Source organism: Mesocricetus auratus, unplaced genomic scaffold (assembly GCF_017639785.1).
Source record: "Mesocricetus auratus isolate SY011 unplaced genomic scaffold, BCM_Maur_2.0 Super-Scaffold_4256, whole genome shotgun sequence".
In the NCBI taxonomy this organism is placed as follows: Eukaryota; Metazoa; Chordata; class Mammalia; order Rodentia; family Cricetidae; genus Mesocricetus; species Mesocricetus auratus.
Window position 1 is genome coordinate 70,846,424 of NW_024429182.1, and position 23,083 is coordinate 70,869,506.

The window sequence follows — 23,083 nt, forward strand, 5'->3', positions numbered from 1 at the left end:
ACCAAAGTATAATAATAGGAAGAACTTTTATGAAGCCTTCTGTCTTAAGATTTATTTTATTTTTGTTTAATCTGTATGTATGTGTATGTGGCTCTTTCTCTGTCTCTCTGTCTCTGTCTCTGTGTGTGTGTGTGTGTGAGAGAGAGAGAGAGCGAGAGTGTGGAGTGTGTGTGTGTGTGAGTGAGAGAGTGTGGAGTGTGTGTGAGTGAGTGTGTGTGTGTGAGAGAGAGAGAGAGAGAGCGAGAGTGTGGAGTGTGTGTGTGTGAGTGAGAGAGTGTGGAGTGTGTGTGTGTGAGTGAGTGTGTGTGTGAGTGTGTGTGTGAGAGTGTGTTAGTGTGAGTGAGTGTGTGTGTGTGTGTGTGTGTGTGTGTGTGTGTAGCTGCGGATCAGGATGTAGCTCTCCATTATTTCTCCAGCGTGCCTTGCCTGCCATCATGCTCCCCATCATGACTGATAATGGACTGATCCTTTGAAACTATATGCCAACCCCCAGTTAAATGCTTTCTCTTATAAGGGTTACCTTGGTAATGATGTCTCTTCACAGCAATAGAACCGTTACTAAGTCAGTTGGCAAAGTGTCTAATTGGCTCTAGGACATGTAAACAAGACAGTCTACAGGCAGGCACACTCAGACTTCACTCTATTATGTGTGAATTCCAGTCTGCCGGGACATAATTATTGATGTCCTGAACTGCACAAAGGGGTCCCTTGTCCGAAGTGGGCAGGAGGCTGCAGAAGCTTGAGGAGTTGTTTGGTGACAAGCCCATGAGCAGACTTTTCTTAGGCTTCCAGCAAAGTCTCTTCATTATGTAGATGTGACCTTTTGGTGTTTAATAAAGTAGCTTTGCTTAATACAGATGCCTGCGGAGTCAGGTTGTAGAGATCGCTGTTAACAGAAACCAGCAGAGAAGTGGTTATTGTTTCTTGCAAGTTAGGTGACCCTCTGGGATGGAGACTAGAGCAATCCAGAAAGTCATACCTTGTCCCCTGTGAGCATGACACTGCAGGGAAGGGTGCTTTTGTGTGTCTTGGGTCTAAGACTGTCTTAGGCCCGCTTCCATTTTCTGGGTTGCCGTTGGGTTAGCCACACACTGGAATCACATGCAATTTCATTTGTGTTGTAGGTCTCTTGAGGGTTCCCCACTGCTTGACACAGCCCAAGAGCTGGCTAACACCAGCAAGCTTAACTCAGTGCCACCCCGGTTGTCCTTGCTGGCAGCTTTCCTCCCAACTCCCATCCTCCAGCTCTGCATGTGACATCTAAGCTTTTCCACAACACCTTCTGCAGCTTCCTTCCTGTTTGACATGTAGTCCTCCCTTTCCCTCATTTGGCAAACTCTATCTTATCCTCCAAGGGTCTTCTTGGTGGCATTGTCTCCATGTTCCTAGGAAAGGGCTCTTCTCCACCCATAATGCCATGGATACTTCTACTACGTTCTACTGTTCACCAATTATTTGGATTCCTGTCTTCCTCTCTATACAGAGAGGCTAGGAATCTGTTTATTTGCCTCTGTCATCTTCCTGTGGCCCCACCACCTGACACAATGCCTAGGAACATTAGCAATTACTGGGTAGGCTATATAGCCTGACCTCTGTCACACCTGCCATTTCATCTCTGCAAGACTTTTATGACCAATGTCCAGGGCTGAAGCCTCTATTTTGGACCTGTTAATCTGAATCTCCTCATTTCTAGAGTAGGACTGGACCCTTGGAAACCAACCTGGGCTAGCATGGAACCTGTGGTGACCCAAAAGAGATGCACTGAGTCATAGACTCCACTTTTAAGAATTCAAGCAAAGTTGGGTGTTGGTGGCGCATGCCTTTAATCCCAGCACTTGGGAGGCAGAGACAGGCGGATCTCTGTGAGTTCGAGGCCAGCCTGGTCTACCGAGTGAGTTCCACAACAGCCTCTAAAACAATACAGAGAAACCCTGTCTCAAAAAAACACCAAGAAAAAAAAAAGAATTCAAGCAAAGACTCATGAGAAGAGTTATCAGGAAAGGCAAGGGGCAAGGGGCTGAGTAACATAAAGAGAAGGGAACAGGAGAGAAGACTCAGGATATCTCAGCGTACACAGAGCTTCGGTGTTTCTTGGAATGCCCTCGTCTTAAGGAAGCCCAGCTGGGCTCTTGCACTGCTCTTGATTTCCAAGACTAGTCCCCCTAGGTAGATGCCAGTCTACAAGAGGGCCCTTGTAAACATCGCCTCCTGGGACCCACCCTTGTTAATCCCTTTTCACACTGAATGAAGCTGGTTTGTGTCACTGTGGGGGTGGCACACCGCCTGTAATCTCAGCTCTTAGGATGTGGAGGCAGAAGATAAACTGTCTCTCAAGGCCAGCGGGGTTATATAGTGAATCTGAAGCCAGTCTGAGCTACAGGAGTCGCTGCTTCAAAACAAGCAAATGGAAACAACAAAAGGCTGACACGTGTTACCACTAGGATACTGTAGAAGTGATGGTTGTGACTTCCACGATAGATCATAGAAGACTTTGTGGCTTCCATCCCTGTCTCTTGATTCTCTGCTTCAAGAGGAAGTCAGTCACTATGTGGTGAAGGCCTCCATGCAGTTTGTGGGGAGGCTAAGAGGGAAGCTGGGGTCTGTAGGCAACACCAACACCAAGTCCCCAAGCACACATGAGTTACCTTGAAGCAGGTGCAGGAATACATGGCTGAAGCAGGTTTGTAGCACAAGCCCTTGTGTGTAATACCAATATTTCCACTTATCCAGTATGTATTTACTAAATTCCTACTATGTGTAAGGAGTTAGAAGACATAAAATGGGAGCAGAGATTGATCTTGCCTTCAGAGAACTGATTGTCTTGTGCGGGCATTCCAATATGCATAGAAACAACTGAAATACTATACAGAAAAGCCCAAGGCTCCACATCCGAAACTGGGCAAGAGGCCTTGTCTCAAAGATTGTATTAAAAGCTGTGAAGGGATAATCCTCCGAGCTAGCTTACAGTACCTGCCAGAGCCATGCTTAACAGTTTGTGACATTTGCCATGGGGTAAATATTTATGTGAGCCTCATGGTGTTCTTATAACAACCTTACATGAAAAACAGAATGGTTAGTGTTTTGGCCCTAAAAACCAGACTCCTGGATTGGGATCCCGACTTTCTCACTTGCTATACTCAAACCTAGAAGTCTCTGAGTGTCTCCAGAACTCAATTTCCTGGTATTAAAAGTAGATAATGACAGTGTCCAGTGACAACACCAAACACTTTCAGAGTTGCCATGAGGATGTCATGAGAGGTTTACGAACACTTGGAATGGGGCTGGACACCCAATGAACACTAAGTACTTCACCTCATCACAATGACTGTAGCTGTGATGGTGTCACCTGTCCATAGAATCTGGAACCACCTGAGAGATGGCCCTCTGGGCATGCCTGTGGGAGATCATTTTGATCATGTGGGAAGACTCATCTTAGTTTTGAGTGGGATCATTCCCCTGGGCAGGGGATCCTGGGCTGTATAAAATGGAGACAGGGAGACTAAAGAGATGGTTCATAGATTAAGAATGGCATCGGCGGTGGTGGTGCACACCTTTAATCCCACCACTTGGGAAGCAGAGGCAGGTGGATATCTGTGAGTTTGAGTGAGTTCTAAATCAGCCTGGTCTACAGAATGAGTTCCAGGACAACCAGAGACACACAGAGAAGGCCAATATGGAAAAACTAGAAAAAAAAGTTACTCCCCTTCCAGAGAACACAAGTTAGGTTCCTAGCACACATGCTAGGCAGCTCACCCAGTCAATGGGCATACAACACTGTCTTCGCATACACATGATACACATGAAGCTCATTCAAGCACACACATACACATGCACACATGTATACATACACAAACATACACATGTACACATATATACACACAAACATACACATCTACACACACATAATAAATAAGCAAATAAACCACTTAGAATGGAGAATGTGAGCCCAGCACTAGAGAGCATGAGCTAGTTGTCCTCTTCTGACCACTGTCATAATATGACCATCTGCCTCAAGCTCCAGGTGCCTTGAGCTCCCTGTGGTGATAGCCTGCAGCCTGGAGCTGTGAACTAAAAGGGATCCACTCTTTCTCTCAGGCTGGTTTTGTCAGTGCAACAAGAAAAGAAACTAGGACCGATGATGATCTCCATCTGACGAAGAAATGAAGGCAATGGAAGCCTGCGGTGTTCATTAAGCTATGGCTGGGTTGTTGTGGGCAGGGGAGGAAGGATGTGCTGGGGATGGAACCCAGAGCTTTGCACACAGTAGGCACTCTGTGCGTATTAGCTCTACCCCTGAGCTACACTCCAGGACCCCATGCTCATACTTCTCACTGTAGCTCTCTAGTATTTCCAAAAAAGGTGGTAGAAGAAGGCAGCCCCGCCAGTGTATTCCTGTAAAGATAAAGGAGAATCCATTCTCATCCAAAGATGATGAGAGCTCTTGAAAACAATTTGTTCTAAACCGTAGCCCACAGGATCCAGCCCATAAACTGCTTTTACTACTTTCCATTTTAGAGGGCTAGCGGCTTCTGGCTGAGAAGCCCCTGGGGTGGTGGAAATAGTCTGGCTGCTCCTGGTAGAACTCAGCAGGCAGTTTATAGCCCAGCTTGGAACCACTAGGGATAGCAGGATGACTACAACTGTGGTCTCTGCTGATTCGAACTCTATTTGGATACAATAATGTTTTAAAAATAACCTACAATACCATTACACCCTAAGGATGGGGGTTGAATGAACACAAAAATACCACTAAGACAGTTCATTAACTAATTACAGAGCACACAACCACTTCCTCCTGCAAGGCAGGGCTGTGGGGATGACTTACAGGGCTGAGCTGGGGGGCCAAGGAGTGTGCAGTGCTCTGGCTTCAGACACAAGGAGGTGACACTCTTGATTGACAGAGACTCTTTCCTCCCTTGCTGTCTATGGCATCCATGAAAAGGTGCTCCAGGGAATACTTCTACACTATGATCACATGACATAAAAAAAAAGTCTCACATCTTCTCTAGTGACCCTCTGTGTTTGTAACTTGACACAGAATCTCAGTGAGCCTAGGCAGGATGAGCAGGTGACTGACTGCTCACTCCTTTAGCTTCAATCTCCTAATTTTGCTGTTGTGCTACACTGAAGAAGTACTTACTAGGAAGAGAAGCCACCAGGGCCCAGGTGCTGGGGGAGCATCTGTTGGGGAGGCAATAAAATCTCCATACACAGGATTAGAATGGCCACCCCACCTTCCAGGCTGATCGCTCAGCCAGCGTCCTGGGATTTTATAAAGTGTTATAAAGTGACTAGAGAGATGGCTCAGCAGTTTAGAGCATCTGATGCTCTTGCAAAGGACACAGATTCAGTTCCTAACACTCATATGGTAGCTCACAGCCATCAATAACTCTAGTTCCAAAGGAACAGGCACCCTCTTTCTGCCTCCACACCAGGCTCACATGTGTTGTATACATACACACACACACCACATACCACGCATATACATACACCACACACACGTACAATGCATACGCACACACACACATACATCACACACCACATACATAGCCATACCACACATGCTACCACACACCACACACACACCCCACATACCTGGCATATACATACACCACACATATACATACCATGCACATATACAATGTGCACACACACATACATCACACACCATATACCCACCCATCACACATAACACACACACACACACACACACTGAACTACATTATTTTGTTTTGCTAATTTACACACTGCCCAGATTTTATGGTTTGAGTATGAAACTACCTCCAAAAACTCATGTCCCCTACAGTAGTTCCCCAGCCAGTGGAACTGTTTTGAGAAGTTCTGGAAACTTTAGGAGGCAGAGCTAAGCTGGAAGAGCAGGTCCCTGGGGGCATCTTGTCTCCAGCTCCTCCCTTTTCTCTCTACTTTCTGGCTACTGTGATACAAAACTGCTCTCCCTGCCACAGCTCCACCATGCTAGACTGAACCCTCTGAAATGATAATAAACAAAGAAATCTTTCCCACTTTAAGTTGTTCTCTCAGGTATTAGGTCACAGATACACAAACGTAACTAAGGCATTTAGTGTCTTGTCTTCAACATGACAGATTTCAAGGACCTGAAAAATGAAATCTCATGAGCCCTCCCAAAAATCTGTAGAGGATACAGGTTTGTTTTCCAAAATCCTATCTCTAGCTCAATTCCGGAATCAGGCATCAGTGGGTGGCAGAACAGCTGGCCCACAGAGGTCAGACAACCAGGTGCTTGGGGAAAACCTTGGGCTACAACCAACTCTGGAAGAACTCAGCTGTAGCACACGGGAATGAGTTGCGGAACAGTTCCAGAGACCAACAGGGAGGCGTTCATCAGGTGCTCAAATAGCAGACACTGTTACTGAAAATTCCTCTAGCTGGATCTGCCGGCACACACCTTGAATCCCAGCATTCTGGAGGCAGGAGCAGGTGGACCTCTTTGAGTTCCAGGTCTGCCTGGTCTACAAAGTGGGTTCTAAGCCAGGGCTTGCATAGTGAGACCCTGTTTAAAACAAACAAACAAACAAAATTAAACTTCGAGTGTAGAAATGACTCAGTAACTGAAGGGAGGAGCTGGCTCATGAATTGGGAGCCCATACTTGTTCCTTTTTCCTATGTCATACGATTTGAATGAGAGATGCTTAATGAGCTGATGCATGGGTCACCAGTGACTGCTTGTCTAGCATACGTGAGACCCTGGATTCTATCTCCAGAACAGCAAACAGCAACTCTAAAAGGATGCTTAACAGAAGAGGGCAGAAGAGACTGCTGGATCTGGGTGAGGGGGTCCAATCACGGGAACCAGAGGAGAACCAGACTTGCATTTCATCTGTTGGGTGTTGTGGGACAGTTTCATAAAATACCAAATCACTGAAATGGGATAAGTCAAGTTTACGGCTGTTGGAGATGTCAAACAACAGCCAGTGTTTAGTAGTAGGTCTTACCCAGGACCTGTTGGGTAAGGTTGCAGTGAGGGCAGTTTGGGAGGCTTCCTCTGCTGCCACCTACAATCAGGAAAGCAATCTCAAGGTACTCTTCCTGAGGGTCTCTTTCCTGCCTTGCCTTCTCTCTGCCCCGCTTCTGCTGCTGAGCTCTGCATATGCATCTAGAAACTTGATTACCTCACTGCAGGCTGTGGCAGAGGGGCAGAGGGAGGGCATGCAACCTGGGTATGCCCTAACTGCCACAACAGAAGTTAGACATCCCATGTTCTTCTCAGCTTTGGTATCCCAGAAAATGGAAAGGTTTAGTTGTTGTTGGATTTTGGTTTTTGTTTGTTTGATTGTTTTGGTTTTCTGTATAGCCTCAGTTGTCCCAGGCTGTAGACCAGGCTGGACTTGAACTCACAGAGATCTGCCTGTCTCTGCCTCCCTCTCTGCACATGTGTATTCCAGGGCACAAATGTGAAAGTTAGTTCTGGGATTAAAGTCATGTACCATCACTGCCCAGGTAGTTTATTTATAAGGTTTAAAAACAAGTCTGGAGAGCTATCTCAATGGACAGTGTCTGCTTTGGATCCCCAGAAGCCGCAGAAAAGCCAGATGCAGTGGTGCACATCTGTAATGCCAGCAGTGCTGCATTGGGTGGGAGCAGCTCATGGATCAGCTGGACTGGTAGACAGTGGTGAACATCAACAGAGCAACTCTCAAACACGGTGGAAGGCGAATGAGTATCTGAGGCTGTCTTCTAACTAACTTTTGTGCCCTGGCACACACATGTGCACATACACAGTAATGCACACACATCTGCTGTGCGATATGATTTTAAGATGTGTTCCATTTGTTTATGTTGTGGAATGTTTGTTTAATGATGCAAAGATGTGCTCACAAGAATAAAAAGCATAATGTACATACCTGTGGGCTCAATAATTCGGAGGTGGAGGCAGAAAGTAGAATAATCAGAAATTCAAGGTTACATTGCGAATTCAAGGCCAGCATTGGAGTATGTGAAACGCCATGCCAAAAAAACAAACAGCAGCAGGGTAGTGGTGGCACATGTTTTTAATCCCAGCACTCAGGAGGCAGAGGCAGGTGGATCTCTGAGTTCAAGGCCAGCTTGGTCTACAGAGTGAGTTCCAGGACAGCCAGGGCTACACAGAGAAACTCTGTCTCAAAAAAGCAAAAACAAAAACAAAAGACAAAACAAAACACACACAACCAACAAAAACAACCAAAAATGGGAAAGGCAGCACAAGCCTTCAATCTGAACACTTGAGGTCTACAGACACAGGCAGATCTCTGTGAATTTTAGGCCATCCTGGCCTACATAGCAAGTTTCAGGCTAGCTAGGGTTGCAGAAGGGGGTTGGCACAGGGAGAAGGAAGGAAATACATGTGCACACATGCACAGAGATGTTACATTTAACACAATGTCTTGAGTAAGTTTCTATATGAATGAGTGCTGATTCACCCTTCTTTTTTAATGGCTGAACAGCATTTTGCTCAGTGAGTGTACCACAATTTGTATAACCAAAGCAGGGTATTAAATGTATATAATGACACATTTGTTCAGAGATTTTACTTTTGAAAAATGCTTGCATACCAACTTTTGAATAATTCAAACACACTATTGACATCCACAAATCCTGAAAGAAATATGACTGAGAGACAAACTGGGACCTCAGATTGAGTCAGTACAGTCATCTCATGGGAATAGTTTAAAAACAGCCCAAGTTACTATACTTATTCCACATTAATTTGGAACAGAATGGGGCATTAAAGGAGGTGTAATAGTTGTTTGTTCAAGCTTTTAACTACAATGTAAGAGGACTATTGGTTTTACTATTATATTTTCCATTTGGCTTTCCAGAACCTCAAATTCAATCAGAGTCCTGCTGTTCAGAGGTATTTCTAAATGTGCCAAGTCTTAATTGAAGTGGAAGTGCCCGGAACCAAAGTTAATACCAGGAACAACAGGGAGCCCAATTTATGGAGGTGAGCTATTGATAATTCTGCATTTCAACTTGTCTCAGCTCCTGAGGCCAGCTAACATTCTGACTGTAGCTGGGATGGCTTGGTACTGAGCTGGACAGTATATGCAGCTCTGGTGGGTCTGCTAGACTTTAGGTTCTCTTGGACTGCAAGAGCAGAGTTGTGTTGCAAGGTCAGGTGTCTAAGCCATGTAGTACCTGGCATGCCTTCCACTAATGTGGAGTGTCCAGTGCTCCAGGCACTGTGCTGGGAGCTAGAGAGAACATGAGCGATAGGATGAGTCTGGGTTCCCACTTTCATGGGCTGTAGATTCTAGTTACTGGTACCCACACAGATAAGTAAATAAATAAAATGAGTAGATCTTTAAAAATATTTTATTTTAAAGTGTGTGTGTGTGTGTGTGTGTGTGTGTGTGTGTGTGTGTGTGTGTGTGTACATGTATGTCTCTACGAGGAGGCCAGAGGAGCTGGACCTGCAGGTGCTTGTTAGCCTCTCAATATGGATACTGGAAATTAAACTCGGGTTCTCCACAGGGTTGTTATACACTCTTAACTGCGGGTCTGTCTCCATAGCCCCAACAGATGGACCTTTTGATTAAACACCACAAAAAGCAATCCACAGTGATGGACCAGAGTGTAACTGGGGGAGGTCACTGCCACACTTCTGTTGCCACAAGTCTCAGAGACTTGATGTTTAGCTTAGAGTTCTGGAGGGACAAAAGCATTGATTGCTCTGATATCTTCTTGTCGCTGGTGAGAAATTTCATGGTGGGTGGTGTTATGGTGAGAGTTATGTGTAACAGGGGAAGTCAAGTGTCAAAATTGGAAGCAAGAACCTGAGGAAGGACTCAGGCCTATTCTTTTCACGATATCCCAATCTCCAGGAACTATCCCTGACCCATGTTAACCCCTTCAGAAGGTAGAGCCCCAGAACCTGAGTAAGACAGTCTGGGTGCCCCCCTTGCAGTTCCCACACTAAGGTTCATACCTCAGGGTGTGCACCCTTAGCAGACACACTCAAATCATTCCAAGGCACCGCATCTACTTTCAGTGGGAGGTAGCATGAACTATGCTTGATAGATGATAGCGCCCAACTGTGAGAAGAGCTGCAAAAGACCCTTCTAGACTAAAGGAAGAACAAAGCCCAGGCCCTAGAGTAGGATATATCTATGAACTGAAGCTATGTCTATGTGAATCGTTGCCAGGTATAGGAGAGTGTTCTTAACCAGTAGGGTTGTACAGAAAACAGGGAGGAATTCAAACTTAATTCTGAATCCTATGAGATGCACAGGGGATCTTAAACAAATGATGGGATTATGGGAATCCTATTCTTTTCAAAAAGACTATTAGCCTGTTGTGTGAAGGATGCATTGAAGGGAGTAAGAATAAAGGAGAGTTTGGCTGCAACTTTTCTCTAATGTATAATGTCCTAGTTATTATGATGTTGCTGTGAGAAGATGCCGTGACCAAGGCATCTCTTATAAAAGAGAGCATTTAATTGGGAGATGTTTGAAATTTCAGAAGCTTGGTCCATTATCATGGCAGAGAGCTATGGTACTGAAGAACTAGCTGAGAGCTCCATCCTGATCTGTAGGCAGAAAGAGAAAGACTCTGGACTTGGGCATGGGGTTTTGAAATCTCAAAGCCCACCTGCAATGACACACTTCCTCCAACAAGGCCACGCATCCTAATCCTTTTCATCCTTTCAAACGATGCCACCCCCTTGTTACTAAGCCTGCACAAATTTGAGACTAAAGGGGGCCATTCTTATTCAAACCACCATATCCACTCCCTGGCATATCATAATGCAAAATACATTTAGTCCAAGTTAGAAGTCCCCATAGTCTTTCACAGTCTCAAGACTACTTACGCCGGGCGTTGGTGGCACACGCCTTTAATCCCAGCACTCGGGAGGCAGAGCCAGGCGGATCTCTGTGAGTTCGAGACCAGCCTGGTCTACAAAGTGAGTTCCAGGATAGCCTCCAAAGCCACAGAGAAACCCTGTCTCGAAAAACCAAAAAAAAAAAAAAAAAAAGACTACTTACAAATCCAACATCTCTTCTGAGATTCATACAATCTCTTAACTTTAATCCCCTGTGAAATCAAAATCAAAAAGCCGATCACATACTTCCAGCATGCAGTGGCACATGATATACAGTACCATTCCAAAATGGAGGAAAGGGAACATAATGAGGAAATACTGGACCAAAGCGAGACCTAAAATCAGCAGGGCAAACTCCAAACTCTGCATCTCCGTGTCTGATGTCAAAGTGCTCTTCAAATCTCCAACTCCTTTCAGCTTTGGTGACTGCAACACACTTCTTTTTTTTTTTTTTTTGGTTTTTCAAGACAGTGTTTCTCTGTATTGTTTTGGAGGCTGTCCTGGAACTCGCTCTGTAGACCAGGCTGGCCTCGAACTCACAGAGATCCACCTGCCTTTGCTTCCTGAGTGCTGGAATTAAAGGCATATGACACCACTGCCCAGCGATGCTTTCTTGTATTCTTAAATCTAAAGCCAGAACCACATGGCTGAAGCTGCTAAATTCTGCTACTTGCTGGCACTGGAACATAATCCCTTTGTTCCAATATATTTGCATCAGTTTTCTTTCTTTTTTTTTTTTTTTTTTTTTGGTTTTTCGAGACAGAGTTTCTCTGTGGCTTTTGGAGGCTGTCCTGGAACTCGCTTGGTAGTCCAGGCTGGTCTCGAACTCACAGAGATCCTCCTGCCTCTGCCTCCCGAGTGCTGGGATTAAAGGCGTGCGCCACCAACGCCCGGCCTTGCATCAGTTTTCTGTTATTGGTTTCCTTCCTTACTTAAACTTTCCTTTAATTCTTTTCACAAGTTGGAAGGTTAGCTGGATGCAGTCTTACGCTGAGGTAACCACTCCCTTTATTCCATTTTGAATCAGGCTTTGCTTTAAATTACTGATCTCTTTGAGCACTGGACTTGGCTCCAACTTTACATTTCCTGGTGCTCCTTTTCTCTTCAAACTGTACCTTTTGCATTTTTCCTTGCCCAGCTTGCTCCTTTTCATAATAGATCTGCATAAGAATGACCACACAGTACTAGGTCTCCTCTGCTACCACCATTAATCCTAAAGTCTTCAATTTAGCTTCAAGCAGATTTTTTAGGCCCAAGGCAAAAAGCAGCCACATTCTTTGTCAAATTATTGAAAGAATGGTCTCCAGGCCACATGTTAATATCAGTCCCCTCTGAAACTTCTTGAGCTAGGCCCCTACAGCTTAAATTGCCCTCAGCACTTATGATGGCTAAAGTTATATTTTAAGTTTAAATTACTGTGCTTAAGAGATCTGTAAAACAAAAATGCCTCTAACCTGTTTGCCCTCACCCCTTGCCCAAGGACAGATATACTTACTGGAATGCTGGGGCTGTTGTTCATGTAGCTGGCTTACCCCAGCTACACAGGATGTGCTTGATCACATGTAGATGGGAGGTACATAGGCAGGAAGCGTGTCAGATTGTATGCTTGACCCTGATTAGATGAAGGCAGGAAGTACCTAGCCTTTCATGTTTTGCCTTTATAAGCCCCTGTCTAATATAATTCAGTGCCATTCTCTGGGGATCCTGGGTGTGGCCTAGCCAGCATCCATCATCCTAGCCAGTAATTAATAAAACTTGCTTCAAATTTGGCTAAAACATTATGGCTGTGATCTTATTCTTTCCCAGTGGGATTAGCATACTGTCTTCCATGTTCTTACTAGGATGGCCCATTAAGCCCTACTTAAAGTGTCCAACTACTTTTCTAGTCCAAAGTCCCAAAGTTTTCCATATTCCTCCAAACAACGTCACGGACAAGCCTACAACAGCAATATTCCAGGCCCTGTACCAACTTTTGTCTTAGTTACTGCTCTGTGAAGAGACACCATGGTGAAGAAACTCTTACAAAAGAAAGCATCTAACTGGGGGCTGGCTTACAGTTTCAGAGGCTCAGTCCATCACATGGCACAAAGCATGATGGCAGAAAGGCATGGTGCTGGAAAAGTAGCTGAGAGCTACATCCTGATCTGTAAGCAAAGAGACAGACGGACAGACAGACAGATAAGAGAGAGTCAGAGACAGAAAGATTGATTCTGGGCTTGGCACGGACTTTTGAAACCTCATGGTGTCTCTTCACAGCAATAGAAACTCCAAACAAGACTCTTGGTCACCAGGGAATGGCACTATCTGAGAGGGATTAGGAGTGTGACATGTTTGGAGAAGGTGAATTTAGTGGAGGAAGTGTCACTGGGGACCAGCTTTGAGATTTCAAGGGCCTAATCCAGGCCCAGTCTCTCTCTCTCTCTCTCTCTCTCTCTCTCTCTCTCTCTCTCTCTCTCTCTCTCTCTCTCTCTCTCTCTCTCTCTCTCTCTCTTCCTGCTGCCTGTGGATCTGGATATAGAACTCTCAGCTCCTTCTCTAGCACCATGTCTGCTGCACACTGCCACGCTGATAACAGACTAACCCTTTGAAACCATAGGCCAATGCCAATTACATGCTTTCCTTTAAAAGAGTTGCCATGGTCATAGTGTCTCTTCACAGCAATAGAACACTGACTAAGGCACCAGAACGATATAGTGAGGCTTTGTCTAATAAAGAAAATATTAAATAAAAAATAGACAGAGGCCTACTGTGCTTCCTTTGTGACTTCCGATTTGAAGCCGTCTCAACTCAGGTAAAACCTGTTTCATTTCAGCTTCCTCTGTGAATTCATGGGCACAAGTTGTTGGTATAGAGAAAGACATACCCAGAGGTCGCAGACATGGCTTCGGAGAACCAACACTTGCTCTCTTGTTCACTTGTTTGGTAACAAAAACTGGTACCAAACACATAGCCCTCTGCACTAATGCTTTTCTGTGAAGAGAATGGGGCTCCTGTTTCTGAGCTCCGGGAACTGCACACACAGATATCACCAGATCCAGCCACCACAGTTTTGTGCCATGGTCTCATCGATTCTGAGAAGCAGCCAAGACAGGAGCGCAGCACACTCTCCCTAGCAAGACATAGATGTCAAAGTAAGAGGCACCCTGTGTGTGTGAAGGATCCTTGGATGTGACCACATCTGCCTTTAAAAGAGTTGCTGCACCCAGGAGTTGGTGGCACACACCTTTAATCCCAGCACTTGGGAGGCAGAGGCAGGTGGATATCTGTGAGTTCCAGGCCAGCCTGGTCTACAGAGCGAGTTCCAAAACAATACAGAGAAACCCTGTCTCGAAAAACAAAAAACAACAACAACAACAGCAAAAAAAAAAAAAAAAAAAAAAAAAAAAAGAGTTGCTGTAATCCAAGTGGATTTTGTGTTTAGGGCAGATATGGGAGAAGTATTAAAGTCTGTGTTTACTTAGTGGTCTTGGCCGGAAAGGCAATGTGCTTGTGAGCAGATTCACACGCTCCTAGTCCTGGACTAAACCGTGTTGTCAGAGGAACAACAGGCTTGGTGATGAGTTTGGACAGATTTTGGGGTTGGCTTTCAGGATGCCCGGCATTTGACTTAACTGTGTCCAGAGCACTGTGACGGCTCAAGGCAGATGGAGGGCAAGCCTGTGTTTTCCACAATAGGAGAAGGGGTGACGCTGGGGCATGAAAACAGATCAGGAATGCTGTCCGAGCATCTGAAATGTAAGTAGTGAGGCCAGAGGGCTGTCAGCAAGGTGCAACTTTTCTCCCTGGCTGTACTGCAGTCAGTGTTTGTCTCTGGTGTTGAGCATTTTCACCATATCCTGTTGAGGTGTGGATTTCCTTCGACCTATCACATCTAGTAGATATGGTTGGAATTGTGTCTCCCACCAATGTCTTGTTGGAACCCTAACCGAGAGGCTCAATTAAGGCTTTTTTTTTTTTGCGACAAGCTCTTTAAAGAGGAAATTAAGGGAATGAGGTCAGCAGGGCAAGCCCTAGCTCACACCCTTGTACAAAGGGGAGGTTAGGACACAGACAAGCAGGAAGAGCAGGTGAGGACAGAAGAGTCTCATTCGCAAGCCAAGGACAGGGGCAAACAGCCCTACAGATGACTCCATCTCAAGCTTTCACAATCCGGTAGTGAAGAGAACAAACAAATCTTGGACTTGGTGCCCTGCTAGGACAGCACCAGCAAGTGAATAAAGTCGCCACTAAAATCCACGCCTTTTGAATTCTGTAATGTTCCCAGCCACTCCCCTGGGGCTACACTGCCTCTAGTTCTTTCTTGCTATTCTCACCTGGACTTCAGTCTGATGTGTTAGAAGTCTTTCACCCACAGCTGCAACATCTTTTATACCCCATTCTTCCTCTCTATTTCGCATGCTGGGTAATTTCTTCAGCTCTATCTTCCAGTTTACTCCCTTCTCAGTATCTTTGTCAGTTTTGGCTTTAATGTGTCTATTACATTTGCTCGAAGAATTCCATCTCATTCTTTAAAGTTTAATTTCATTTTCAAATCTAGACTTTCCTCTCCCTCCATCTACCCTCCTCTCTCTCTGTCTCTCTGTCTCTCTCTCTTGATCTTACTTAGGGTTTCTATTGCTGTGAAGAGACACCATGACCATGGCAACTCTTATAAAGGAAACATTTAACAGTTTCAGAGGTTAGTCCATTATCAGACATGGCAGCATGCAGGCAGACATGGTGCTGGAGAAGGAGCTGAGAGTGGAGAAGGAGTTACATCTTGAACCACAGGCAACAGGAAGTGGTATGAGACACTGGGCATGGCTTGATCATATATAAGAGCTCAAAGCCCACCCCCACAATGACATACTTCCTCCAACAAGGCCATGCCTACTCCAACAAAGCCACACCTCCTAATAGGTACCACTCCCTATCAACTTGTGGAGGGCCAATTACATCCAAACTACTACATTTATCTTTATATATATATATACTATAATAATATAATAATACATAATGCAAATATATAACATAACATAATACAAATATATAATATACAATAAAATATATTTTATATATTTGACTGTCCTGGAACTTGCTCTATAGACCTTGAACTTAGATATCTGTCTGCCTCTGAGTCTTGAGTGCTGGGATTAAAGGCATGTATCACCATGCCTGGTGATTTTTTTTTTTCGAGACAGGGTTTCTCTGTATTGTTTTGGAGCCTGGGGATATTTTTAAAATTACATTTGATCATCTGGAATAGGGCACATGCCACAGTATCCATGTGGAACTCAAAAGAAACTTTTGGGAGTTTCTTCTCGTTTTCTACCCTGTAGGTTTCTGCAACCAAACTCAAGTCATTGGGCTTGGCAGCAGGTGCCTTTCCCTGCTGGGCCATCTATCTCCCTGGCCCTAGCTCACTCTCTCTTCCTCCATTCCTTCTAAAAACGTTTATTGTTTTTATTTTCGCGCGCGTGCGTGTGTGTGTGTGTGTGTGTGTGTGTGTGTGTGTGTGTGTGTGTGTGTGTGTGTGTGTGCCATGCATGTGTGGGTACATGCGGAGGCCAGAAGATAGTGTCAGATCCCCTGGTACTAGAGTTATAGGTGGTTATGAATGAACTAACCTGCATGCTAGAGACTGAGCCTGGGTCCTCTAGAAGAGCAGTAAGCACTCTTAACCTTCAAGCCACCTCTCCAGCCCTAGCCTTTCATTTCTTGATAAAAATTAGGTCCCTTACAAGAGATGACAGATTACTGGAAGAATCCTCACTACCAATATTAGAAGCCAGAAAAGAGAAGCTGATAACTTCAAAATACTGAAAGAAACTAATGCATGAAGTGAAATTTTAAAAATGTTTTGTAACTGTTTTGAGGTCATTAACTGAGAATAAAAGAATATTTCCTCAAATCAAATACTAAGGAGGCAAGAAGTTGTAGAAAAAAGATGTAGCCACTACAGTAATTACTGGTTTGGGCCAGACTCATTCATGGATTCTAAAACAATTGAGAAAATAACATGGGAAACAGGATGTGATGGACTCAAATAATTAACTACCTTACAGATTACTTATTGATTACAAAGGGTAAAAGGTATCTGGATAAAGGAGGAATCTGGTGGACATCCATTTAAGTGACTGAACTTGCATCATCAATAATAGTGCAACCTAATAGTAGGTAGCTACGAATGTGATATACTGAGGATATAGGAAACCCTTTGCTGTGTTCCTGCCAAAAATAGCCTAAACCTAATTATGAAGGCACAAAAAGAAAAATTCAAGTCAAAGGCCTGAATTTGACAAATTGCCTATGTAAATGGATAAATACAGCCAGGCTGTAGTAGAGCACACCTTTAATCCCAGCACTCAGAAGGCAGGCGGATCTCTGTGAGTTTGAGGCCAACCTAGTCTACAGAGCACAGTGCAATTCTAATTGGTCTTAGTAATAAAAACCTGGAGTCAGATATCAGGATAAATGCTGAAAGATCAGAGAAGTAAAGGAGCCAGCCGCTAAAGTTCTTACCTTTATGAAATCCTCAGACCGAAAAGGAGCAAGCTCCTGTCTCTACCTGCCATATATTCCTCTCTCCACACAGCCATACCACTTCCTTTTTCCTCTTCCCTAGTGCTAGGATTGAAGACCTGTGCTTCCCAAATACTAGGATCAAAGGCGTGAGATCCCAAGTGGTGGGATTAAAGGTATGTGCTACCACTGCTTGGCCTCTATGGTTAATTAGTGGTTAGCTCTGAACTCTAGTCTCCAGGCAAGCTTTATTTGTTAGAGCACAAATAAAATATCTCCACATCCTCCCCTTTTTGTCTAAAATAAAAAGATTATAACCAATATAAGAAAAAATATACAAAAGTACAATAACGATATACAATATATACAGGCAATAAATACATCAACAATGTCTAGTCCATAAACATTTGACAAATTCAACAAAAATACTCTATTATCTCTCCTATTTTGGTGAGTCCAAAAGGTTGCACCTAATTCATTTTCTATTCTAACTTGCCTTAAAAAAAACAATACTTTTATGTCTCTCAGCCTTATATATTTTACAAGTCATTAGTGAATTTATTTTCTGAATCTGGTAACAAGGAAAACTATAACTATAAAGTCTTCAACTCCATCAGAGACCTGGAAAGGAAATAATATTACCTGAGTAAGCAGCAAGTGAGAGTAAGCAAATTCCAAACAATGTGAGAAATGACAGAAACATCTGGCTGCCTGGACAGTCACCCAGGGTTCTTCTGCAACATTGGGACATCCACCTTCACCCTATAGGTCTAGCATATCTGACAGACTTTTCTGTGAAGCAGGATATTCTGAAGGGCTGTCCTACCTTGTTTTGGCAATTTCAGCAGGCACTTTCTTCTGTGTCCTACTTGTTCAATTTGGACAGCATACTGGAAGCAGCCAAAGCAGTGGTTTACTTTTGCCACAAAGAAAGCAAACTCCACATCATCTTCTTTTAAGTAGATTGGTGCTGCCAGGAGCAGACCTGTCTCATTGTCATAAAGAAACCTATATTTTTTTTGTTTTGTTTGTTTGTTTTTTGAGCAGGGTTTCTCTGTGTCTTTGGAGGCTCTGGAACTACCTCTTGTAGACCATGCTGGTCTCAAACTCACAGAGATCTGCCTGCCTTTGCCTCCTGAGTGCTAGGATTAAAGATGTGTGCCACCACCGCCTGACTCTAACCTATGTTATTAAGATATCTTACATGCCATATTCAGTAGATCTCTGAAGTGTCTGAAGATCACCCTTCTAAAATATATTTTTGACCTTGAAAATATACCTAACATGACTACAAGTTCAATTGTAATAGGTGACTATTTACCTACATTTCTTTATTATCCTAAATAGTTTTTAATAATAACTTTCAAGGACTAGAAATTTGCATTACATTGTTAAATTAGCTGTATAGGCACAATAAGTTGAACAAGATTTAAAATGTATATACAGTATGGTCTAACAAAAATATCCTTAAATTTGTATCAATATAGAAAAATCTGTATCAATGCAAAATACTTAAAACTAGTAGTTGCTTTTTTGGTTTAAATGTAGGTTCAATAATCTACTTTTTAATCCAATTCCTATGTCTTCCCATTTTCTTTTCAGAGTAGATTCAATAATCTACCCTAATCCTATTAAAGAGCCCCTACCAATGGTTGAAAAAATTACTAAGCTGTCCCGTCGGACGTGAGCAGCTGCACTTCCCCTGGTGGTTCTCAAGGACTTGAAAATATTTCCCAGACCTCAGTCCTCAAGGACTTGAAAACATTCCTCAGACCTCAAGGTTCCAGGCCCGTCACAAAGTTCAGCCAGGGCACAGCCGTTGCCTAAGATAGATAACGAGCCAGTCAGCCAGACAGCCACAAGCGTGCGTGTTTGCATGAAGGTCTGGCACCGATTACCAAACTCCCCTTGTACGCCCGCCACCCCGTTTGCGGTTTCAGGCTTTAAAAACTTGCTGTAATTACTGGTCGGGGTTCACTCCTTCCCAAGGCTGCTGAACCCTCGCGAGCTGGCCTAATAAAAATCCTCTTGTGTTTTGCAACGAACTTCGGCTCCCTGGTGGTCTTTGGGGCGAGGGTCCCGAGAGAAAGACTGCAGGGTCTTTCACTATCATATCTATATTTCCCTTTATTCTTAAAAAAAAAAAGAACCCTGAATCTAATCTCCTTTGTTCAGCTTTTTTTCCTGACCATTACCAATAACAACTTGTAGCCAACCACCCTAAACAACGACAAATATCCATAACCTACTGAATGACTGAAAACCGCCCACCCCATCTCTTGGGAATGTAGGCTTCGTATTTTTAATTTACTTCTTGCTCTCTGGGGGTAATAGCACCTTTAGAGGATCCTGAAAAGAAAAAATTGGGTTAATTGTCAAGTCCTAGGAGAGGTAGCTGTATTATTCGTTGTTCAGGCTATGCGTAATGGGAAAGTGGAGGGCTTGTCTCAAGTCCTGGCCAGAGTAGTCTGTGAGCCTGGATCGTCTCAGCTAGCCACCTCGGAACTGTCTTGAGCAGTTTGTAGTCCAAAGCCAATCTTTAGGTGGTGTTTTTCAGTTTAGTGGTGTTACAGTCCTGGTAGAATCGTTATTGTGGAGCCCATCCTCCTTTTGAAGATTTCAAGGGTCACTGTTGGGAATGGTCACAGTTCACTACCAAAATCTTAAAACATTTCAAATCTTTTAAATGTCATATGCAGCAGATATCAAAGAGGTTAAAGGATAAGTATTGTTATGTACATACAGAGTATAAAAACATAACTCCTAGTTACCTGATAGAGGCTCAAACCAAAAATCATGTACAAGAAGCTAAATGATACCTTTTCTAGAATTAGTTAATACTCTATACAACCATTAATATCATGATAAAAGTTTAATATATATATATAAATCTTATAAATTTTGAGATAATATGTATGCCTTAAGAAAAGCTATTAAAGAGTCAAAATAAAACCAAAGGATTATGAGATTATTGGCAATAAAATAGTCCCTAAATTTTTGTTTTTCTTCTGTCCCATATCAGGTGGCTCCTCTGACATGAGACAGAGATTCTGAATTTTACTTTAACAGGCTTGCTTGGGTTTAGAGAAGGAGAGAGCCACACCCCAACCCCAAAGCCAGCTTTAAATTTTAATTAGAGGGGGACTACAAAATGACCATTTTCATCATATGTCTATAGAGAACTGCAGAAACAAACATTTGGAAAGATTTATGAAATTTTATCCTATTGGAGATGTGATATACCAATAGGTCAATTTAGTACTTTTCTTGAGACATTTTTTTTGGATGATTCATCCCTTTTCTTCAGATGTCTCATTTGTCCAGTGGTCTTCAGATTCCTTAGCAGGATGCTTTCATTCTCCTGGAAAGACAAAAACAAAACCCTGCCCCAACCCTAACTTTAGGGAGGTTCCTTTTTGGCAAGTTATATCTGATCAAATGAAAAGCACTTGTTAGTCATCTAAGTTAGATTGAATGGCCATGCTGTTTGATGAATCATCACCTCTTCTAATCAGGAGGTCTCTATTGTTCAAGTCTAATCTTTATCAATTTTTATGATATCCATGGAATTTCTTCTCCTATGGAAACAAAAGCAAAACTCCTTCCCCAATGTAATACATATCCTGGTTTCCATTCTGATGTCAACACATCTTTAAAGTATACTGGCTGATTTAATTCAGTAGTTTTTTTTCTATTACCCAATGTCTGTCTCTACACAGTTGTCGTTCCTTTCTCATTAGCATTTAGAAAACTCAAAGTTAATAAAGCATTATGCAATCTATTTCTGGAGGTCTTTGTCACCCTTTTCTGTTTATTTAGCATATCCTTTAGAGTGTGATTAGGTCTTTGTATAACTGCTTGCCCTCTAGGTTTTTGTGGTATTGTAATAAGCAAAAAGCTGTTTCCTTTTACTAAAGACATATACTGGAGCATTGTCAGTCTTAAGTTGTATAGCTATAACCCATGATGGCCATAACTTCTAGCAAATGTGTGATTACCGAATCAGCCTTTTCAGAACTCCAAGCAATTGCCAATTGAAATGCTGAATAGGTATCAATGGTGTGGTATATACTTTAATTTTCCAAATTCTACAAAATGGAACACATCCATCTGCCAGATTTCATTCCTTTGTGTACCCTTTGGGTTATTCCATGCTGGTAGTGGAGTTTGGTTGTATAAAGAACAAGCAGGAAATTTCCGTGGCTTGCTGCCAAATGATGGAAAATCTCTTTTCAAACCATTGCTATTATCACGATATTTTTAAAATGAAATTCTGAGGCATCCAGAAGATTTCCTATCAATACCTGATTAATTTCTTCATTTCCTTGTGCTAGAGGGCCTAGCAGACCTATATGGGGTAGGATGTAATATATATGGGATATTTCCTATTCCTGACCATTTCTTATAACTGAATAAGTAATAAAATCAATTCTGTACCATATGCTATAAATTCAGGAGTTTCAATATGCAAAACAACTGTTTCTGCATATTGTGAATCAGTAACTATGTCAAAAAGTTCCATAAAATCCATTAATAGCATAAGAATAGCCTGTAATTCTGACTTTTGGACACAATCATAAGGGCTTTGAGCCACTTTACTTAAATTTTCTGACTTCTAACCTGCTTTTCCTAATTTATTCGCATCGGTATAGAATGTGGAGGCCCCAGATATTGCTGTCCCACATACAATGTGAGGAGGGATCCAGTCAGTTCTCTTTTTAAAAACTGAATTATCGCCGGGCGTTGGTGGTGCACGCCTTTAATCCCAGCACTCGGGAGGCAGAGGCAGGCAGATCTCTGTGAGTTCGAGACCAACCTGGACTACCAAGCGAGTTCCAGGACAGCCTCCAAAGCCACAGAGAAACCCTGTCTTGAAAAACCAAAAAAAAAAAACAAAAAACAAAAAACTGAATTATCTTGATTTGGGATATTTGTTGCTAACCTCTCCCAAAAGATTACTGCAAGTTCTTTGCCAAGGTTCACTTCCTGCCCATAATTTGTCAATTTCATAATTAGTAAAATGTTCTATGATTTCTGTTGGATCTATTCTTGCTAATTGATGGAGTCTCAATTTTCCTTTTAGAATCAATTCAGAGACCTTTTCCACGTAAGTTTTTAAGTTTTTACTCTGTTTATGTGGTAAAAATATACATTCTATGATAGTATCTTCCCTCTGTATTAATATTCCTGTAGGAGAATTTGTAGAGGGCAAAATAATAAAAATTCACTGAAACTCTGGATCCAAACAACCCACATGTGCATCCTGTAATTTCTTTTCCACCAAAGCCAATTCTCTCTCAGCTTCAGCTGATAGCCTTTTTGGACTGTTTAAGTCCTTGTCATCATTTAAGGTTTTGAACAAATTACTCAGCTCATCATTTTTACCCAATAGTGGGCCATAGACTGGAGATGTTTCCTAGCAATCCGTGAAAGTCATTAAGAGTCGGAAATCTGCCTCTCCTAATTTGTACCCTTTGGGGTCTCATTTTTTGTAGACCTATTTTATATCCTAAATAATTAATAGAATCTCCACTTTGAATTTCTGCAGGAACAGTTTGTAATCTCCAACAAGGCAAATTTTTCTTTACTTCTTCAAACATTCTTTCTAAGGAATCTGTATTTGAATCAGCTAGTAAGATGTTATCTGTGTAATGGTAAACTATAGATTGAGGCAATTGCTTACATATCATTTCCAATGGCTGCTGTATGAAATATTGGTATGGGATGTATAAAATATTGATA

The 23,083-nt window shown here is 42.8% G+C and overlaps 2 long non-coding RNA genes across 2 annotated transcripts; one reads left to right on the top strand and one right to left on the bottom strand.

Annotated features, from left to right (window-relative positions):
* Positions 1 to 655: 655 nt before the first annotated feature.
* LOC121134601 lies at positions 656 to 3,189 on the bottom strand. The gene is made up of 3 exons (XR_005871703.1): positions 2,646 to 3,189; positions 980 to 1,091; positions 656 to 886 (listed from the first exon to the last, which is right to left on the bottom strand). It is a non-coding gene; the product is annotated as an uncharacterized LOC121134601 (long non-coding RNA).
* A 3,033-nt stretch (positions 3,190 to 6,222) lies between these two features.
* Positions 6,223 to 19,348, top strand: LOC121134605. The gene is made up of 3 exons (XR_005871705.1): positions 6,223 to 6,367; positions 8,838 to 8,962; positions 18,944 to 19,348. It is a non-coding gene; the product is annotated as an uncharacterized LOC121134605 (long non-coding RNA).
* The last annotated feature ends 3,735 nt before the right edge of the window (positions 19,349 to 23,083 follow it).